The sequence below is a fragment of the Hemiscyllium ocellatum genome, chromosome 12, assembly GCF_020745735.1.
Source record: "Hemiscyllium ocellatum isolate sHemOce1 chromosome 12, sHemOce1.pat.X.cur, whole genome shotgun sequence".
In the NCBI taxonomy this organism is placed as follows: Eukaryota; Metazoa; Chordata; class Chondrichthyes; order Orectolobiformes; family Hemiscylliidae; genus Hemiscyllium; species Hemiscyllium ocellatum.
The window spans coordinates 94271938-94292624 of NC_083412.1; the positions used below are offsets into that span (position 1 = coordinate 94271938).

Here is a 20687-nt window from a genome sequence, read left to right on the forward strand (position 1 = left end):
ATCACATTCCTGATTTCTAGCTGGACAGGCTTTGGAGACAGTGGCAGCCACAACATTAACCTAACTTGTCCTCAGTTAAGTTTCTCTCATGGCAAATTGAAAAGGACCCGCATTTTGGAAAGGTGAATCAGGGCAGGACTTATACAGTTAATGGTAAAGTCCTGGGAAGTGTTGCTGAACAATGAGACCTTGGAGTGCAGGTTCTTAGCTCCTTTAAAATGGAGTCGGAGGGAGATAGGATAGTGAAGAAGGCATTTGGTACGCTTTCCTTTATTGGTCAGAGCATCGCATATGGGAGTTAGGAGGACATGTTGCAGCATAGGCCACTGAAGTCATCTGGATAGATATATGAATAGGAAGGGTTTAAAGGGATATGAGGCAAATGCTGGCAATTGAGTTCAGATTAGGTTAAGATATTAGATTAGTCGTTATGGACAAGTTGGATGGAAGGGTCTATTTCCATGCTGTACATTTCTATAATTCAAAATGACTTTTCTATTGCCTCTTAGTGATCCAGAAATCATTCTCTGTTGAGATTCCTGGCTACAGTTGGAGGTCATGTGCACCATGAAGCCTGAGACTTAGAGAGTGGGATTTAACTGAGTATCAGTATGGGGTGAGAAATCCTTTCTTCATCTTCTAGTTCCTACGAGGAGGGACAATGCGGAGGATGCAGAGGAGATGAACTAGATAGTTCGAAGCACTGTGGAACTTCCATTGTGTAAAGATTGCTGTCCTGACAGCAGGATGAATGAAAGACATAAGAGTCATAGATTTATAGAGATGTACAGCATGGAAACAGATCCTTTAGTCCAACCGTCCATGCTGACCAGACTTCCCAACCCAATCTAGTTCCACCTGCCAGCACCTGGTCCATATCCCTCCAAACTCTTCCTATTCATATACCCATCCTATTGCCTCTTAAATGTTGCAATTGTACCAGCCTCCACCAGCTTCCTCTGGCAGCTCGTTCCATCCACGCACCACCCTTTGTGTGAAAATATTGCCCCTTAGCGGAAAGATAAAAAAGGGAGCTCTCACTCTAAACCTATGCCCTCTAGTTCTGGACTCCCCCACACCACGGAAGAGACCTTCTCTATTTATCCAATCCATACCTCTCATGATTTTATAAACATCTACAAGGTTACCCCTCAGCCACCGATGCTCCAAGGAAAGCAGTCCCAGCCTATTCAACCTCTCCCTCTCACTCTCACTCAAATCCTCCAATCCCTGGCAACATCCTTGCAAATCTTTTCTGAACCCTTTCAAGTATCGCAACATCTTTCCAGTAGGAAGGAGACCAGAATTGCACGCAATATTCCAACAATTGGCCTAACCAATTGAAACAGTCCTGTACAGCCGCAGCATGACCTCCCAACTCCTGTACTCAATACTCTGACCAATAAAGGAAAGCATACCAAACACCGCCTTCACTATCCTATCTACGTGTGACTCTACTTTCAAGGAGCTATGAACCTGTTTTCCAAGGTCTCTTTGTTCAGCAGCACTCCCCAGGACCTTAACCATTAAGTGTATAAGTCCTGCTAAGATTTGCTTTCCCAAAATGCGGGACCTTGCATTTATCTGAATTAAACTCCATCTGCCACTCCTCAGCCCATTGGCCTATCTGGTCCAGATCCTGTTGTAATCTGAGGTAAACCTCTTCGCTGTCCACTACACCTCCAATTTTGGTGTCATCTGCAAACTTACTTACTATACCTGTTATGCTCACATCCAAATCATTTATATAAATAATGAAAAGTATTTGACTCATCAAGGATCCTTGTGGCACTCCACTGGTCACAGGCCTCCAGTATGGAAAAACTACGCTCCACTACCAGCCTCTGTCTTCTACCTTTGAGCCAGTTCTGTATCCAAATGGCTAGTTCTCCCAGTAATCCATGAAATCTAACCTTGCTAACCAGTCTCCGATGGGGAGTCTTGTCAAACGCCATATTGAAGTCCACATAGATCATGTCTACTGCTCTGACCTCGTCAATCCTCTTTGTTACTTCTTCAAAAAATTCAATCAAGTTTGTGAGACATGATTTCCCACGCACAAAGCCATGTTGATTATCCCTAATCAGTCCTTGCTTTTCCAAATACATGTACATCCTGTCCCTCAGGATTCCCTCCAACAACTTGCCCACCACCGACGTTAGGCTCACCGGTCTATAGTTCCCTGGCTTGTCTTTACTGCCCTTCTTAAACAGTGGCACCATGTTTGCCAACCCCCAGTCTTCTGGCACCTCACCTGTGACTATCGATGATACAAATATCTCAGTAAGAGGCCCAGCAATCACTTCCTTATCTTCCCACAGAGTTCTCGGGTATACCTGATCAGGTCTTGGGATTTATCCCCCTTTAACTGTTTCAACACATCCAGCACTTCCTCCTCTGTAATATGGACATTTTTCAAGTTATCACCAACTATTTCCCTACATTCTATATCTTCCATGTCCTTTTCCACAGTAAACACTGGTGCAAATCACTCATTTAGTATCTCCCCCATATCCTGTGGCTCCACACAAAGGCCACCTTGCTGATCTTTGAGGGGCCCTATCCTCCTCCTAGTTACCCTTTTGTCCTTAATGTATTTGTAAAATCCCTTTGGATTCTCCTAAACTCTATTTGCCGAAGTTATCTCATGTCCCCTTTTTGCCCTCCTGATTTCCCTCCTAAGAATATTCCATCTGCCTTTATGTTCCCATAAGGATTCATTCAGTCTATCCTCTCTATACCTGACATATGCTTCCTTCTTTTTCTTAACCAAACCCTCAATTTCTTTAGTAATTGTAAAGAAAAACCCTGTATTTGCATAGCATCTCAGATCACAAAATGCCAATGAAATTGTTTTAAAGTTCAGAAGATGTCAAGAACCTGGCAATTGATTTGTGAAGTCCTACAAGCGGTGATGTCATAGTGACCAAATCATCTATTTTAAGTGGTTTTGGTTGAGGTCTCTAAATCTTGGTGGTTTTGATAGAGAATGGATAGTGAGAGACTGTTTCCCCTGACTGGAGGGTTAGTAACCAAAGGGCATTGATATACTATCATTGGCAAAAGAACCACATTGGAGATGAGAGGTCTTTTATTTTAACTCGGTGAGTTCTTACTTTGAAAGCTTATTTAATACTAACTTTCAAAAGGAAATTGGATCAAAACTCGGGGAGGGTAGGCAATGAAATCTAACTCTAAATTGTACTATTGTGGCAGAAGAGCACTGTTGTGCAACAAATGAATCAAATGATCTCCACCGACCACTGCAGAATCCCAGAGGGAGTCCATTCAGCTTATTGTATCTCTGCTGTCTCTTCAGTTCATCTGTGGCCTTCTCCTTGTAACAGTGCATATTCTTCCTTTGGAGATAATAATGCAATCCCCTTTTAAATATCTCATGCCTCCACCACACTCTCAGTCAGTGCGTTCCACATCCTCTCTGCTCACTGTTTCCCCTCCTCTCTCTATTGCTCGTGCTATTGATTATGTTAAATCTGTACATTGTTTCCCAACGTGCCAATCAATGGGCACAGTTTCTCCTTATCTATCTGACTAGACCCCTCACAGTTTGGTACCTCGCACACAAATCTCATCCTAACCATTGCTTGAAGTAAAGCAGTTCCCAGTTTTTCCCAATTTCACTGCCACTTCTCTTCTGGGCATCATGAAGAAGTTCTGTTCTTCCCTCAGACAGAATTTCCATTTCATCAAACGTAAACAAGAGCCATATTGGACTCAGAACGTTACCTCTGCATCTCTCTCACCAGATGCTGAGTCTCTCCATCGTTTTTCCATTTTTATTCTAATGTCACCAATCGATTTGTGCACCTCAACAGAAATGCTTCTCCTTGGATTATTCCTGTGAAACTTTTCTGTCCTCTCTAATGCCTCATATCCTCCCCAAAGAGCGATGTCCAGAACTGAGTGCAATATTCTACCTGAATCCGAACCGATGTTTCTGACCGGTTTAACACAGCCTCCTCGTTCTCGGACTATTTGCTGCTGTTATAAAGCCTACAATACCACATCTGTTATTAACTACCTTTGAAAACTGTCTTGTCACGCGCATATATGTCAAGATCCCTCTATTCCTGCACCCCGTATACATTTGTATGCTTTATGCCATCTCTCCACATCCTTTCTCTAAAGTGCATCACCCTTCATTTTTCTGCATTGAACATCACTTGTCACTTATCTCCACATACTGTCCATGTCCATTTGATGTCCCCCACTGGCCATTTCAGTTCGCAATTCTTTCAAGCTGTATATCATCCACCACTTCTGCCCTGTGCGTTAGGTCATTTAATGTGTGTCAGGAATGGTAAGGATCCGAAAACTGAACCTTGCAGGATTCCTTGGCAAACTTTCTCCATACCAAGGAGAGATCCATGATCTATGTTTCCTATCACTTAGCCAATGTTGTGTCCATTTGCTCCTGTCCCTTCTATTTCCAGGAATTATAATTTTGCTCACAAGATTTTGTATGGCACTGCATTAAATATCTTTTTGAAGTCCATATAAATCTCATCAGTCCTCACTGCAGCCCCATCAAACACTTGAGCAAGTGAGTTAAATGTGATTTGCACTTGAAAAACCCATATTGGCTTTCTTTAATTAATCCAAACATTTGCACATGACTTCTAATTTTGTTATCGAAGAGCATTTCAAGAAGATTTTCCGCCATTGAGGTCATACTGACTGGTCTATACTTGCTAGGTGTGACTGACATCCCCTCTTTTCATCAAGGGTGTAATGTTTATAATTCACCACTCCTTTGACACTTGCCCTACATCTAACAAAGACTAAAACATTATGGCAATGCCTCTGCAAATTCCACTGGGCTTCCTCCAATGCTAAATCCTGGCCCTCCACCAAGGACATGCAAGTCCTGGGCTGCCTCCAACACCTAATCCTTGCTCCCGTATGCCTGGAAGAAGAATGCCTTATCTCCTACCTCGGGACCCTCCAACCACACAGCATCAATGTCAATTTTACCAGTTTCCTCATCTGCCCTCCTCCCACCTTGTTGCAGATCCAACCCACCAAATCGGCACTGCCCTCTTGACCTGTCCTAACTGTCCATTTTCCTTCCCACCTATCTGCTCCACCCTCCGCTCCAACCTATCACCATCAATTCTCTCATCCGCATCTACCTATCATCTTCCCAGCTACCTTCTCCCTGCCCAGCCCCAACCACCTCGGTTTTATCTCTCAGCTCCCTTTCCCCTCATTCCTGATGAAGGGTTTATGCCCGAAACGTTGACTCTCCTGCTCCTCGGATGCTGCCTGACCACCTGTGCTTTTCCAGCACCACACTTTTCGACTCACTTCCTCAGTACCCTTGCGCGAATCTCATCCCATCCTGGTTTCTTGAAGTGAATCTATTCTTAGGAGGAATATTATTAAGAGAGGGATCAGAAAAGATTTACCAGGATTTTGCTGGGATTGAATTGAATTGAATTGAATTGAATTTATTGTCACATGTACTTAGGCACAGTGAAAAGTTTTGTTTTGCGAGCAATTCAGGCAGATCCCAGAGTTAAGTAGCAGAGATAAGTAAATAATAGGTAAACAGCGGCAAAAGCCAAAACGCAGGTACAGGCGAATGTTAAGAGTTTGAGAGTCCATTCAGTATTCTAACAACAGTAGGATAGAAACTGTTTTGAAACTGGCTGGTGCATGTGTTCAGGTTTCTGCACCTTCTCCCCGATGGTAGAGGTTGTAGAAAAACATTGCCAGGGTGGGATGGATCTTTGAGAATGCTGGCGGCCTTTCCTTGACAGCGAACCTGGTAGATGGATTCTATAGATGGGAGGTTGACCTTTGAGATTATCCAGGCTGAGTTCACCACTCTCTGTAACTGTCTCCGATCTTGAATGGTACAGTTGCCATACCAGGTAGTGATACATCCAGACAGAATGCTCTCGATGGTACACCTATAAAAGTTGGCAAGGGTATTCACCATCATGCCAAATTTCCTCAGCTGCCTGAGGAAGAAGAGACATTGTTGGGCCTTTGTAACCAGTGCATCCACATGAGGTATCCAAGAAAGTTTGTTGTTGATGACCACTCCCAGGAGCTTGACACTCTCCACTCGTTCCACCTCTGTGCTGTTAATGTGTAGGGGGGCATGAGTAACATCCCGCCAAAAGTCAGTAATGAGTTCCTTGGTTTTGCCGGCATTGAGAGCTAGGTTGTTCTCAGTGCACTATTTTTCCAGGTGTCCAACTCCCGTCTGTAGTCTGTTTCATTGCCATCTGAGATTCGACCGACTATGGTGGTGTCATCAGTGACCTTGTAAATGGCATTAGTCTGGTATTTGGTCACGCAAACATGGCTATACAGTGAGTACAGTAGGGGGCTGAGTACGCACACCTGGGGGGGGCTCCAGTTTTGAGTGTTAGTGAGGATGAAATATTGTCCCCAATCTTCACTGATTATGGCCTGTGGGTCAGGAAACTGAGGATCCAGTTGCAGAGAGTGGGGTCTAGTCCGAGATTACTACGTTTAGTCATCCGTCTCGAGAGGATAATAGTGTTGACTGCAGTTCAGCTTTCAATGAGTAAAATTCTTACGTAGTTATTCTAAAGTGTCAAGCTATTCCAAGGAGGAGTGAAGAGCAAGTGATGTGACATCTGATGTGGATCTGTTGGTCCGATAGGCAAATTGGAGTGGGTCAAGAGTAGTGGGGAGCTTGGAGTTTATTAATTCCATGACCAACCTTTCAACGCACTTCATGACCACCGAAGTTAGGGCTACTGGGCAGTCGTCATTGAGACATGCTGTAAGAGCCATCTTGTGCACAAGGATGATGTTGGCCCTCCTGAAACAGGCAGGGACAGTGGTCTGCTGCAGGGAGAGGTTGAAGATGTCTGAGAAGGCCTCTGCCAGTTGATTTGTGCATGCGCTGAGTGCACGGCCTGGTACTCCGTCTGGTCCCATCGCTTTCCTTGGATTCACACGAAGGCAAAGTGATCTCACCTCTGCTGCAGTGACTGTTGGGGAGGTTCGTCAGGACTTATTGGAATAGGTGTTACCTCTCCGCCGAAATTCTGCTCAAGCAAGCGTAGAAGGCGTTGAGACGATCAGGAAGGGATCGTGTGCTATCTTGCAGTGTCTCGTTTTAGAACCTGTGATGTCGTTCTGACCTTTTCATAGTCGCCGGGTGTCTGTCTGGGTCTCTAGTTTGGATCGATATGGGTCCTTGGCTGTCTTAATGGGTCTGAGAATGTCATACTTGAATTCCTTATATTTGAGTGGGTCTCCTGATCTGAAGGCCTCACGCCTGGTTTTTAGCAGGTTCTGTATGTCCTGACTCATCCAGGGTTTCCTTTTGGGGAACACTCGGGTTGACTGCCTCGGTTTGCAGTCCTCCAAACACTTGATGATGAAGTCTGTGACGGTGGTGGCGTAGTCGTCCAAGGCACCTGCAGCCTATTGGAACGTGGCCCAATCAGCCAATTCCAGACAGCACCGGAGTTGATCCTCTGCCTCCTCTGACCAGCACTGCACCTGGATCAGTGAGGGGGGTGGGGGGGGGTCTCCTGCTTGAGTTTTTCCCTGTAGGCCGGGAGAAGAAGCACGGCATTGTGGTCAGAGGGCGGGGAGGGAGCGGTAGGCATCTTTCACAGTGGTGTAGCAGTGGCCTAACATGTTCTGGCCCCTGGTGGAGCAGGTAATGTTCTGGTGGTACTTGAGCAACACCTTCCTTAGATTGGCTTGATTGAAGTCACCAGTTACAATAAACAGGGCCTCGGGATGTTCCGTCTTTAGGGTGTAAGAGGTGAAGTTTAGCACATCCAGAGCTTCCTCAACCTTTGCTTGTGGTGGTGTGTACACAGCGGTTAGTATAGCAGTAGTAAATTCCTGTGGTAGATAGAAGGGGCAACATTTGATGGTGAAGAATACAAGGTTTGGGGAGCAGTGATTAGATTAGATTACTTACAGTGTGGAAACAGGCCCTTCGGCCCAACAAGTCCACACCGACCCGCCGAAGCGCAACCCACCCATACCCCTATGTTTACCCCTTACCTAACACTACGGACAATTTAGCATGGCCAATTCACCTGACCCGCACATCTTTGGACTGAGGGAGGAAACCGGAGCACCCAGAGGAAACCCACACAGACACGGGGAGAACGTGCAAACTCACACAGTCAGTTGCCTGAGGCGGGAATTGAAGCCGGGTCTCTGGCGCTGTGAGGTAGCAGTGCTAACCACTGTGCCACCGTGCCGTCCACAGTGGTTGTCCAGAGTTGCAATGTCCGTACACCACAAGTTGTTGATTAAAAACCAAACCTCTCCACCCTTTGTCCTACCTCTGCAGTCCATACAATGAATAGAAAAACCGTCAGCCTGAAGTGCTCAGTCAGGAATGGATGGGTCATAAGGAGAAGCTGGAGAGGCTGGGACTTTTGTCACTGGAGTGTAGGAGGCTGAGGGGTGACCTTGTAGAGGTTTATAAAATCATGAGTTGTATAGATCAGGTGAATGGCAGGTATTTTTTCCCTAAGTAATGGGAGTTCAAATCTAGGGGGAATATTTTTAAGGTGAGAGGAGAAAGATTTAAAAAGGAGACAGGAGGCACCTTTCCTACACAGAGAGTGATTGGTGTGTGGAATGAACTGTCAGAGGAAGAGGTCGATGCAGGTACAGTTGCAACATTGAAAAGATATTTGGACAGGTACATGAGTGGAAGGATCTGGACCAAAAGCAGGCAGGTGGGCCTCGTTTGGTTTGGGAACATGATCGGCACAGACTAGTTGGACTGAAGAGTCTGTTTCCGTGCTGTATGACTCTGACTCTATCAATTTTAAAGCTTTTCGAGTGTCTGAAGTCTTATCCTTTTTTTTAACCATGACCTGGTGTTAGTAAAGGCAATGACCCCTGCCTCCCTGTGTAAATCACCCATCCTGTCCTTCCTTTTACAAAACTTTTATATGCCTGTCGAAACTATTGGGATTCCTTTCTACTTTAGCTGCCAGTCTCTTCTCATTCTTGATCTTTGCTTCTCTTATTTGCTTTTTCACCTGAAAGTTTCTACTTTGTTTCAAAGTTCTTGATTATATTGTCCACCTGACATAAGCACACCTTTTGTGTTTGATGTTACTCTCTATCTCTTTTTCAATCCTGGAAGCTTTAAATTTGTTCCTCTACCCATTCCTCTCATGGCAATGTACCTGCACTAGGTTTGAAGCATCTCTGCTTTAAAGGGAGCTCTATGTTCAGTTACCATTTTGCTGCCATACTTTGGTTTTACGTCGTTCAGCCCAAGTCTATTCTATTCCACAGAGTCAGTGTTTATTCAGGTTGAGGGTCACTCATTGTCTAACTGTACAGAGCCAGTGTTTGTTCAGAAGGGTAAGGGTCACTCACTGTGTAACTGTACAGAGTCAGTGTTTATCCAGCAGGGTAAGGGTCACTCACTGTGTAACTGTAGTTTATTCAGCAGGGTAAGGGTCACTCTGTGTAACTACAGAGTCAATGTTTATTCAGCAGGGTAAGGGTCACTCACTGTAACTGTACAGAGTCCGCGTTTATTCAGAAGGGTAAGGGTCACTCACTGTGTAACTGTACAGAGTCCGCGTTTATTCAGCAGGGTAAGGGTCACTCACTGTGTAACTGTACTTTATTCAGCAGGGTAAGGGTCACTCTGTGTAACTACAGAGTCAATGTTTATTCAGCAGAGTAAGGGTCACTCACTGTGTAACTGTAGTTTATTCAGCAGGACAAGGGTCACTCATTAACTCTGTACAGTTACACAATGTTTATTCAGCAGCTCAAGGGTCACTCATTGTGTAACTGTACAGAGTCAATGTTTATTCAGCAGGACAAGGGTCACTCAATGTGTAGGTAAGAACAATGACTGCAGATGCTGGAAACCAGATTCTGGATGAGTGGTGCTGGAAGAGCACAGCAGTTCAGGCAGCATCCGAGGAGCAGTGAAATCGACGTTTCGGGCTAAAGCCCTTCATCACTGTGTAACTGTACAGAGTCAATGTTTATTCAGCAGGTTAAAGGTCATGCATTGTGTAATTGTACAGTCGGGTTTTATTCAGGGTGAGAGTCACAGCGTAACTGTACATAGCAGCCCTCCGAAATATTCTACTCTCAAATAAACCTGTTGGACTGTAACTTGGTGTTGTGTGATTTTTAACTTTTTCTGTCCCAGTCCAACACCAGCTCCTCCACATCTTGTGCAGAGCAGTGTCTCACCAGCAATAGTTTGATAACTGTGCCGATAATTTTTTTTTGCAATGTTTGAGGGGTAACTATGGCCTGGAGTGTAATCTCCTTTTCTTTGAAATGAATATTTTTGCATCCACCCTGTGTGGGAAGGCAGGTTGACATTGTCACTGTCACGTGGGGTGTCTGACAGTGCAGCACGTCTTCCACAGTGCACTGTAGCCCTGGGGCAGTGCGGAATCACTGTGCTCAGTCACTGGAGCGGGGATTGACCCTATGACCTTAGGCACAAAAATAACGTCTTTCTGAACGTCTTTCCATTTGATATTTTCACAGTCCCTGTGGGGCTGAGGTGTGTATGATTTGTGAGTTTGGGTGATGTATGGCGATGGAGTTGTGATGGGTGAATAGCCACTGAGGATCTAACAGAGTGACAGGCTGCAAGAGTGTTCCCTTTCCCTTGCCACATGGACTCTTGCTGTGAAAGGCCATTTACGCTGCCGACTCCCATGGGACTGACCTCTGGAAGTTTCACTGTATACTTCCTAAAACAGTGCTGTTTGGTCAAATGGTAGCACAGTGGCTCGTTGGTTAGCGCTGCTGCCTCCCAGCGCCAGGGACCCGGGTTCGATTCCACGCTGGGGTGACTGTCTATCTGCGTGGTGTTTGCATGTCCTCCCCTTGTCTGCGTGGGCTTCCTCTGGATTTCGTCCCACAGTAGAATGATATGCAGGTGAGGTAGATTGGCCATGGGAAATGCAGGGGTTCGGGGATACGGTAATGGGGTGGGTCTAGGTAGAGTGCTGGTTGGAGGATCAGTGTGCACATGATGGGCTGAATGGCCTGCTTCCATACTGCCTTTCCTTCCCCACCTCCTTTGAAGAAGTTTGAATTGGGATAGACAGCAGAGAGCCACCTGGACATATTTAATGCCACACGATATATTTTACTGGAATCCTACCCTCTGGAATTTTTAATCTGGAAGTTCAGGGGCAGCAGTACCTGATCGCAATGTGTGGACCCTGCCATTTCTTGGTGATCCCTGGCAACTTCCTTCTGTTTGGATGTGGGTGACACTGGCTGAGTCCTATTGATTGCCCATCCCTAATTGTCCTGCACAAGGGCCTTGCTTGTTGTCTCGCTCAATCAGCGGTAAACAAGGATGTCAGAGGTAATTTCTTTACTCAGAGAATAGTGTTTATTCAGGGCGAGGGTCACTCACTGTGTAACTGTACAGAGTCAATAGTAAATAGTGGAACGCACTGCCAACAGCAGTCATAGACTTGCCACCTTTAAGGACATTTAAATGGTCATTGGATAAACATATGGATGAAAATGGAATGGTGTAGGATAGATGGGCTTCAGATTGGTTCCGCAGGTCAGCACAACATTAAGAGCTGAAGGGACTGTACTGCGCTGTAATGTTCGATGTTATAAACCATGACTTTGAGGGCACGGGGAGAGGGTAGTGGCGTGGGTTTCACTGAACGGTGGTAGAGCAAGAAACAGTAAATTAAAGCTAAGAACTGAAGATCTGAAACAAAACCCAGTAAGTGCTGGTGAGACTCAGCAGGTCTGGCTGTACCCGTGGAGAGAGAAACAGTCAACGTTCCAGTGACTCTTCATTAGCACTCAGAGTTAACTCTGCTCTCTCTCCACAGTTTCAGCCAGACCTGTTGAGTTTCTGTGTTTGTTTGTGACAGCAGGAGACCGTGCTGCTCACTGTACCTCTCTTCCTCTTCTCTGACCGGTTCTCATCGAATCCCTACAGTGTGGAAGCAGGCCATTCGGCCTATCGAGTCCACAGTGACCCTCCAGAGAGCGAACGACCCCCTTCCTGTAATGCTGCATTTCCTGTGGCTAACCCACCTGAACTGCACGTTTTTGGACTGTGGGAAGAAACCGGAGCACCCGGAGGAAACCCACACAGGCACTGGGAGAATGTGCAAACTCCACACAGTCGATCGCGTGAGGGTGGAGTCAAACCTGGGCCCTTGTGCTGTGAGGCAGCAGTGCTAACAACTGAGTTGGCTTAATGTGCCTGATGTATTTTAATATGCCTGTGTTTTTGTTCAGCTCTTGGCTGCCCACTGCTAGCTCTGTGGTGTTCCTGGAATAAATAACGAGAAACTGTACCCAGTGGCAGGAGCGTTCATAACTGGAAGGTACAAATTTTAAATAAATGCAAAAAAAACTAGACAGAAGAATTTCTTTGCAGACAGTGAGCTGTTGTGAGCTGGTTGGCATGTGTTGCTTGATGGGACAGTGGAAAAAGATTTGGATAAATGTGAGAGAGAGGATATTTGTGGAGCTCTGGCATTGAGCAGAGGGAGATGGGAATGAAAGATTCACTCTTACGAAAGGGCCAGGAGAGGCATGATGGAATGAATGGCCTCTTTCTGTACAATAACATTCTCTACTTGTTGCCAACCCTTTTGTATCAAGGTCACTCGCCCCCAGTAAAGCGCCCTCATTTCTTAGCTTCTTAAACCGCAGTGTTTTTGAGGTCGATACAGTGTGGGCGTCAGACTGTCTGCAAGGCTCTTTTTTTCTGCTCTTTTGGCTGAAGTTGGCATCATTTCACAGCACCTTTCGCCCAATTCGTCCGTTTTTTAACATTCTGCCCCATCATGCAGTTTGCATTCCTGCCCAGAATCATGTCTCCCACCCTTCCCCACGTCCGTGGGAGGCTCAGTGGTTAGCACTGCTGCCTCACAGCGCCAGGGACCTGGGTTCATGTCTAGCCTCGGGTGACTGTCTGTGTGGAGTTTGCACATTCTCACTGTATCTGTGTGGGTTTCCTCCAGGTGCTCTGGATCCCTTCCACAGTCCAAAGATGTGCAGGTAAGGATGGATCGGCCGTGGGAAATTGCTGATAGTGTAGGTTGGGTAGCCATGATGCTGGTGTTGGACTGGATTGAAAAAAATTAAAAATCACAAAATTCCGGGTTATAGTCCAACAGGTTTATTTGGAGATACAAGCTACTTGACGAAGGAGCTGTGCTCCAAAAGCTTGTACTTCCAAATACACCTGTTGGATTATAACCTGGTGTTGAAGAATGGGATGCTGGAAAAGCACAGCAGGTCAGGCAGCATCCGAGGAGCAGGAGAATCGATGCTTCGAGCATGAACTCTTCATCAGGAACCTGGTGCTGTGCGATTTTCAACTTAAGCTTGGTGGATTAGCCATGGCAAATGTGGGCTTACAGGGATAGGGTGAGGTGGTCTTCAGAGGGTTGATGCAGGCTTGATGGGCCAAGTGGCCTCTTTCTGCTCTGTCAGGATTCTATGAACCCCCATCGTCTTGCATTTCATGGGCATCGCGCTTGCCTGTTGGACGCACGTTCACAGGTTTGAGCCTCACTTTCAAGCGCAAATCAACTCCGAGGCAAATGGAATATAGGCCTTTATTTCTAAGGGGAGAAAGTGAGGTCTGCAGATGCTGGAGATCAGAGCTGAAAATGTGTTGCTGGTAAAGCGCAGCAGATCAGGCAGCATCCAAGGAGCAGGAGATTCGACGTTTCGGGCATAAGCCCGATGTTTTGGGATTCCTGAAGAAGGGCTTATGCCCGAAACGTCGAATCTCCTGTTCCTTGGATGCTGCCTGACCTGCTGCACTTTTCCAGCAACACATTTTCAGCTTTATTTCTAAGGGAATGGAATATAAAATTAGAGAGCCAATGCTAAAACTATACACTGTAGGACTGAGGCTGGAATACTGTGAATGGTGTTGGGCTCCTTACTCTAAAGGAAGGTACACTGGCATTGGATATAATCCAGAGGAAGTTCACAGGAAGATCCTAAGTGTGGAGGAACTGCCTTATGAGGGGAGGCTGAGTAGGTTGAGCCTGTCCACATTGGAATATAGTGAATGAGAGGTGACCATACGGCCATTGTTGGAATATTGCGTGAATTCCGGTCTCCTTCCTATCAAAAAGATGTTGTGAAACCTGAAAGGGTTCAGAGAAGATTTACAGGGATGTTGCCAAGGTTGGAGGATTTGAGCGAGAGGGAGAGGCTGAACAGGCTGGGGCTATTTTCCCTGGAGTGTCGGAGACTGAGGGTGACCTTATAGAGGTTTATAAAATCATGAGGGCCGTGGATAAGGTAAATAGACAAAGTCTCTTCCCTGGGGTGGGGGAGTCCAGAACTAGAGGGCATAGGTTTAGGGTGAGAGGCGAAAGATATGAAAGAGACCTAAGGGACAATGTTTTCACACAGAGGGTGGTACGTGTATGGAATGAGCTGCCAGAGGAAGTAGTGGAGGCCGGTACAATTGCAACATTCAAGAGGCATTTGGATGGGTATATGGATAGGAAGGGTTTGGAGGGACATGGGCCAGGTGGGACTAGATTGGGTTGGCATATCTGGTCGGCATGGAGGGGTTGGGCCAAAGGATCTGTTTCCATGCTGTACATCTCTATGACTCTATCAATGTAGAAGATTCTTAGGGGACCTGACAAGACAGATATGGAGAGGTTGTTTCCCCTTGTGGGAGAGTCTAGGATCAAAGGGCATCATCTCAGAGTAAGGTGGCTCACATTTAAGACAGAGATAAAAGGAAATTTCTTTGTAAACCTGTGAGGTTCTTGACCAAAGAAGGCTGGGTCAGTAAATTTGTCTAAGGCTGTATAGACTGCATATTTTATTGACTGAAACCACATCCACAAACATCCAATCCCTCCCTCACCTGGGCTCAGTAGCAGCAGTGTGTACCATCTATAAGATGCACTGCAGCAATTCACCAAAAATCCTCAGACAGCATCTTCCAAGCCCATGACCACTTCCATCTAGAAGTATAAGGGCAATGTATAGGAATTGCAAGTTCCCCTTTAAGCCATTCACTATAGTGTCGCTGAGTCAAAACTTCTGGAATTCCCTTCCTCAGGGCATTGTGGGTCTACCTAGAACTACAGTGGGTCAAGAAGGCAGCTCACCCCCACCCTCTCAAGGGCAATTAGAGCCGGCCAATTGACGCTGTCCAGCCAGCAAAGCCCACATCCCATGGGAAAATAAATAAGAATTAAATCAGTACAAGCATCAAGGATATTGGGCAGGAAAGTGGAGTTGAGGATGATCAGGTCAGCCATGATCACCTTGAATGGCAGAGCAGACTCGATGGGCTGAATGGCCTACTCCTCTGCCTGATGACCTTAGTGTAGCCTGGAGAAACATTGCCCAGCCAGCTGGCAATGTGAACCTGACGCATGTCCAGCTGGTTACAAAAAAGACCCGATAATTCAGAGGTAAGGCAGGGAAGGATCCCCCGCCCTCCCCTTCCCCTCAGCCCCCGCAATGTACTCGAGCAACATTTATCTCTCAACCATAACATTGCTTAAAAATCCCAGCTGCTGTTAGTATCACCACCCTCTTGGGTGGGTGCTGACTGCAAGCAAATTGGGTTGCTGACTCTTCCTGTATTACAACAGTGACTGCACTTCATAGAGCGAGGGTCAAGTGCACTGTGACCTCTCGGGCTTTTAGTAGGGCGACACAGTGGCTCAGTGGTTAGCACTGCTGCCTCACAGGGGACTCTGGTTTAATGCCCACCTTGGGCAACTGTCTGTGTGGAGTCTGTACATTCTTCCCGTGTCTGCGTGGGTTTCCTCCGGGCACTCCGGTTTCGTCCCACAGTCCAGAGATGTGCAGGTTAGGTGGATTGGCAGTGTTAAATTGCCCGTAGTGTTCAGGGATGCGTAGGTTAGCTGTATTAGTCAGGGATAAATGTAGAGCAATGGGGTAGGGAAATGGGTTTGGGTGGGATACTCTTCGGAGGATTGGTATGGACTTGTTGGGCCGAATGGCCTGTTTCCACACTTTAGGGATTCTATGGATTCCAAATAACATAAATGCCAGTTAGGTCCTCCTGCCCTCAGCACTCCTGCAGGCAAACAAATGATATATAAAATAAAAAATAAAATAAAAATGAAATGACCTCCCAGTGCCAGGGACTCGGGTTCAATTCCAGCTTTGGGCGACCCTTTGTGTAGAGTTTGCACATTCTCCCTGTGTCTGTGTGGTTTTCCTCCCATAGTCCAAAGATGTGCAGGTTAGGGTGGATCGTCCAGGGGAAATATCCCAGAGTGACCAGGGTTGTGTAGGCTAGGTGAATTAGCCGTGGAGAATGCAGGGTTACAGGGGGAAGTCGGTCTAGATGGCATGCTGTCCAGAGGGCTGGTGCAGACACGATGGGCTGAATAGGCTTCTTTCTGCACCGTAGGGATTTTAAGCTTCTGGACTTGTAAAAGAAAATCCTTTTACTAGCAGTTCACTTAAAAAAGTTGGAGGTTACTGGAAAAATTTGCTGCTGATTTATTGCTTGACTTTGGTCTGGGGAAGATAATTGGACAAATCAAAGAGAGATGTGGCGATTGCAGATTAACGAGTCTCCTTCATCACTCTGGGAGTTGCTGCCTGGTTTCAGTCCTATATATATCTCCAGAAGGCAGCCCCTTCCTTCTGCATTGAAGCAGCTCCGAAACCGCGAGCTGGCTTCAATTCACAAATTGTTTGTGTGTGCCGTTGTACATTTGGGTGTCACGAGGGTGAGAATTGAGGGCACTTTTGTGACTTCTCTTCACTGTGAGTCACAGTTCCCAGACCTACCCGGGTTCACCGCCGCACTGTCAGCCAGTTGATAACATTCTGCCAGCACTGTAAGTAAAAGCACAATTTTCTCCGACTTAAACCTCTGTACCTTTGGCTCAAAAAAAAAGGCTTTAACAATTTCTATCCTGTTTTAATATGTATGTTAGTTTCCCCGGCAGTTTCTGCCTCTCTTCGACGAGTTTTATGAGTGAGTTTCCTGATGTTTTCTTTAAAATCTTCACGGACACTTCCAGCACAGAAAGAGGCCATTCAGCCTACTGTGGCTGATAGTCTGCTGACAGTGTCATCCCAATCAGTCCAATAACCCTCGCTCTTATGCCTCCCTCTCTCCCCCCCCCAAGTGCTCTGCAGTTCGTTCCTGTCCAGGTACTTTAGTCCAACTCCCCTTTGCATGTTGCAACTGGATGTGCTTTTAAGCTGCTTATCCCAGATTGTAACTTGTGGATTCACAAATATTTACCTCCACTCTGCATATTGCCAGTCTGTAGTCCCTCTCAGGGCCTCAGCACTTTCAGAAGAATTTCCCAGCCAATTAATTATTGTTCATATGGGAGGCAATGGCGTGGTCATATTGTCACAAGATTATTAATGAAGAGACCCCACTAATGTTCTGCTGGTCCGGTTCGAATCCTGGGTGGACTTTGAATTCAGTAAGAGAATCTGGAATTCAGAGTTTAATAACAGCTGTTGTCAATTGCCATGAAACCCATCTGGGTCATTAATGTCTTTTTGGGGAAGGAAGCTGCCATCCTTACCTGGTCTGGTCTATATGTAACTCCAGACCCACTGCAATGTGGTTGACTCTTAACTGCCCTCTGGGCAATTAGGAATGGGAGATACATGCTGACTTAGCTGGAGATGCCTACATCCCATGAAGAAAAGAGTGTGTGTGTGTGTGTGTGGGGTGGGGGGGGGGGCGGGGGGGGGGGGGGAAAGCGCGTTGGAGGTGGTGGAACAAACATTAATGACTGGGGGTTTTTTCGATGTAGTTGGTTGAGGTGTAAACAGTGGCTGAGGATATTTCCTGGATGATTTCTTCAAATGTGACAGGGCGAATTGACAGCTCACACGAGAGGCAGCTCCCCCCCGACCATGTCACACTCCCGCAGCGCTCCATTGGCTGCGTTAGCCTAGCATTTTATAATCGGTTCTGTGGAGTGGAACCTAACCCCCCATGACCTTCTCTGACTTAGAAACGAGATATCCACCCAGAATGAGTCATGTCTCAAATCCTGTGAGGCATAGTGAGACGAGAGCCAGCAATGGGAGCTGGCTGCCCAGGATGGGGACACTTGGATTTAAAAAGGACAATTAATGTGTTCCCTTTCAAGTGCTGAACATTGATTGGTTCGTTGCCAGAGAAGTGACCTGTGTCAGGGAGCAGAAGTTGGGGCTGAGGAGATGTCACTGAAGCCCCTGGCTTGAATAAGGTGATGTTTCACAAATGCAGCAGCTCCTTTTGACCTGGCAATACCAAGGACCGTAAGCAAGCTGTGAGTCACTGTCTTCAGGATGAATGTGTTTATGTTTAAACTCGAACTTCCTTCCTGTGCTTGCCAGCTGGGTTAGGCAGGCAGGATTGAAGCGAGACTTGGAAGGTGAATTAGGAGTCTTCAGGATGATCTCAGTTTTCAAAGCTCAGTGCACTGGGTTGTTGGGAATCTCAAACCCTCCGCAGGTTGGCAATAGGACGAGGCAAAACCCGGAGCTGTTCCTCCGTGTTGAGTCTCGGAGTCTCAGGGCAGGCTTAATGGGAGTTAAGTGCTGTGTTCTGGCCTTTCAGCTAGACGATGATGAGGAATCGCAACACAGCCTCCTGTCTCATGGCCCTCTTTGGGAATGCTAACGAATTGCTGCTCTGTTGATTTATGACCCTGTGCTCTTGTTGTAATATGTTGCAAATTATTCTTTGCGGTGAACAGGCACAGTTCCCTCTACTTTAACATTCAGGACCACAAGGGCTCTTGGTTCAGTCCTTCTTTTGGGGACTGACCTGTCCAGCTTGGGATTGCTGGTCACATCTTTCTCTGTCTTTGACGGTCCCCAAGTCCGGTTTCAGTTGAGAATGAGTGAGTGAAGCCAGTTGGAGAGTCTGTCAACGAGAGATCCTCAGAAATGTGTTCGGAAGAATCTGGGTCACTTGTGGGTCCCTGAGGCAGTGTTAGAGGAAATATAATGTGCCAACCAGAAATCCATGGATAATTGGAGCTCATTCTGGGGAAGGTGGGACCTCTGCAAAAGGGATGATCTTCACCTGAACCAGCGGGTTGCCAATGTCCTCGGTGGGAATTTGCTAATGCTCTTTGGAGTGGGGAGGGGGGAACGGTTTAAACTAATGCAGCGGGGGGGATGGGAACCTGAATTGTAGTTCCACTGTGGAGGAGGTTGAGGGTAGTGAGGTCAGGGATAGGTCTTCAAGGTCACGAGAGGGCACCGGCAATCAGGATGTTGGGTTTTGAAATGTGTCTACTTCAATGCCAGGAACATCCATAATAAGGTGGGTGAACTTGTAGCATGGGTTAGTACCTGGGATTTCGATTATTGTGGCCATTTCAGAGAAGGGAGGGACAGGAATGGTTGTTGAATGATTTAGATGTTTCAGCAAGAACAGAGAGGATGGTAAAAGAGGAAGGATGTGGCATTGTTAATCAAAGGTAGTGTCACAGCAGCTGAGATAATGTTTGAGGAGTGATCCACTGAGGTAGTTTGGGCTGAGATTAAAAACAGAATGGGAGAGGTCACCCTGTTGAGAGTTTTCTATAGGCCTCCGATTGGTTCCAGGGATATAGAGAAAAGGATAGCAAAGATGATTCTCGATAGGAGCAAGAATAACAGGGAGGTTGTTATAGGGGACTTTAACTTCCTCAGTATTGACTGGGAATACTATAGTTCAAATAGTTTAGATGGGTCAGTTTTTGTTCAACGTGTGTGGGAGGGTTTTCTGACACAGTACATAGACAGGCCAACAAGGGGCAAGGCCATACTGGATTTGGTACTGGAGAATGAACCCGGCTCGGTGTTAGATTTAGAGGTAGGTGAGCACTTTGGCGACAGTGACCACAATTCAATTATGTTTACAATGGCAATTGGCAGAGATAGGTATGTAGCGCAGGGGAAGAGATATAACTGGGGGAAAGGCAATTATGATGCGATTCGGCAAGATTTAGAATGCATAGGATGGGGAAGGAAACTGCAGGGGATGGACACACTTGAAATGTGGAGCTTATTTAAGGAACTGCTACTGCGGGTCCGTTATAAATATATACCAATCAGGCAGGGAGGTAGTTGTTGAGAGAGGGAGTCATAGTTTACTAAAGAAGGTGAAGCTCTTGTCAAGAGGAAGAAGAAGACTAATGTGAGGATGAGGCGTGAAAGCTCAGTTAGGGGGCTTGAGAGTTAGAAGTTAAAAGATCTAAAGGGAGGGCTAAGAAGAGCCAGGAGGGGACAAGAGAAGTTATTGGCAGATAGGATCAAGGAGAACTCTAAGGCCTTCTATAGGTACATCATGAATAGGAGAATGACTAGAATAAGATTAGGCCCAATCAAAGACAGTAATGGAAAATTGTGTGTAAAATCTGAGGACACGGGGAAGCACTTAGTGAATACTTTTCATCAGTATTCACTTTGGAAAAGGGCAATGTTACTGAGAATACAGAGATAAGGCTACTAGATTAGATGGGATTGCGGCTGAAAATGTGTTGCTGGAAAAGCGCAGCAGGTCAGGCAGCATCCAAGGAACAGGAAATTCGATGTTTTGGGTATAAGCCCTTCATCAGGAATGACTTGTGCCCGAAACGTCGAATTTCCTGTTCCTTGGATGCTGCCTGACCTGCTGCGCTTTTCCAGCAACACATTTTCAGCTCTGATACTCCAGCATCTGCAGACCTTACTTT

The 20687-nt window shown here is 46.3% G+C and overlaps 1 protein-coding gene across 8 annotated transcripts in view; it reads left to right on the forward strand.

Annotated features, from left to right (window-relative positions):
- Window positions 1-20687, forward strand: part of nrip1a (nuclear receptor interacting protein 1a) — a 184486-nt gene that overhangs the window by 81799 nt on the left and 82000 nt on the right. The window contains exon 1 of one of the 8 annotated variants that reach the window (XM_060833851.1): window positions 16778-16841. The exons of 5 other annotated variants lie outside the window; for them this stretch is intronic. The gene's annotated coding sequence lies outside the window, so the exon portion shown is untranslated. Of the gene's footprint in view, window positions 1-16777; window positions 16842-18223; window positions 18288-18370; window positions 18393-20687 lie in introns of those variants that run through there. 2 more of the 8 variants (XM_060833853.1, XM_060833857.1) reach the window with 2 other exon arrangements.